This window comes from Capsella rubella, unplaced genomic scaffold (assembly GCF_000375325.1).
Source record: "Capsella rubella cultivar Monte Gargano unplaced genomic scaffold, Caprub1_0 scaffold_15, whole genome shotgun sequence".
Taxonomy (NCBI): domain Eukaryota; kingdom Viridiplantae; phylum Streptophyta; class Magnoliopsida; order Brassicales; family Brassicaceae; genus Capsella; species Capsella rubella.
This window is the reverse complement of record NW_006238909.1, coordinates 90,399-92,028: the sequence shown is the minus strand read 5'-3', so window position 1 is coordinate 92,028 and position 1,630 is coordinate 90,399. Positions and strand designations below refer to the sequence as shown.

Here is a 1,630-nt window from a genome sequence, read left to right as displayed (position 1 = left end):
TTTGCTTCTCAACTCCGACTCCGCCTGATCTCTTCTCAGTTTCTCCATCTATTCCTCGATCGCTGTTTTCTCTTCCTTCTGCTTCTTCTTATGCTCCAACATCGATGTATCTGAGTCTTTGACCGAGAAGAACATAGGCCCTAACTCAGCTAGCCAATGTGGCACACTGCATGTACTGCTAGGTAATGGTCATTGCACCAGTCTCCTCTATAGTCATGCTCTTTCCACTGCTGGTAGCGTTAAATGATATGATTCTGGCACAAAAAATTTCTCTCTTCTGCTCTTTCTTTAGGTCTGAAGAACACTGAAGGTACTGAAAGCATCGACATGATAGTCAGAACCTCTGGTTTTGTGTTTGCTTGCTCTGTTTTATTTTATCCTTCACTTACTCTGTATTGCTTAATGATAATATTAATCTGCAGATTCAACTAGCCTTACTTGGCTCGAATTACAAAGCAACATAAGAACTGAAACAACCAAATGATGAAAGTTCACATATCGTAGTCCAAAACATAAACAAACTATACATTTTGAAAAAATAAATATGAATGCTAATCAAAACAGGGAAGAAACGAAGTACATTTGATGAAATTGATTTATACTTTACTTACTCTGTATTCCTTAATGATAATATTAATCTGCAGAATCAACTAGCCTTACTTGGCTGCTGAGTAACAGTTTTGATGTTTAAGAAAACAGTGCTTTCAAATGAGAGACATTATACAATATTTTACTATGAGTTATTGTGAGTTTGCAAAAGACAGATTTCGCAGTCCTACCGTTGGAAAAAGCTAATGGACGAGCGGTGGGTGTTGTACTACAAACTCATACAGCATATACAAACTACAAAGTGTTGATACTCTTTTATTCCAAAAATAAAAAGTTAAAATCTGTAATTTTATTATGTATCCTAATTTAAAAAAAAAAAGAGAGAAAAACAGGGGACGAGCTTGAAGAATTTTGTAATTTGGTTCAAATAATTTCGATGTATAAATTCTTATATTAAATTATAATAAAGTTAGGTTTTGGAATTTGCATTGATGAATTTTGGTTATGTTCGACTTACATATATTGTATAGACTAGACTCTGTTCCTTTGTGACTATCCTTCGTTCTTAAAAACCTTTGAACAAATTTTAACCTGAAAATATTCCAAAATCTCCCAAAAAGAGTTCCAAAGTCAAGCAACATTTTCTATCACTATTAATAAATATCCTCCATAGATAATAGGGAAAAATGTCAAAAAAATACGGAACTTTCAAATTTGGGATGATTTAATCCCAATCTATCGAGAAATCATTTTAATCACTAAATTTATGTTGACTTTTCTGTAAAATAGCTAAGTTTCGTTGACTTTGCTGATTTAAGCACGACGTTTAATCTATGTTAAAATCTCGAAGACGGGGTTAACTGTTTGTGTGCTGATTCCGTTTAGCCTAAACAACCATGCTTTTTAAAACGACAAAACGATGTTGGGAGTCACTTTCTTCCTCCATGGGTCCGCGCTATGGCAATAATTCGACAAAAGGTAGAGAAACTGGAAACACAACGTCTTCCCGAGCTTCCACGGGGCAGATGTCCGAAGAACCATTCTTACTCACATCTTGGAATCGTTTAGAAGAAAGGGAATT

At 34.8% G+C, this 1,630-nt stretch overlaps 1 protein-coding gene across 1 annotated transcript in view; it reads left to right on the top strand.

Annotated features, from left to right (window-relative positions):
• LOC17874499 (probable disease resistance protein RPP1) overlaps window positions 1-1,630 on the top strand; it is a 36,044-nt gene that overhangs the window by 30,061 nt on the left and 4,353 nt on the right. The window lies entirely within an intron of this gene.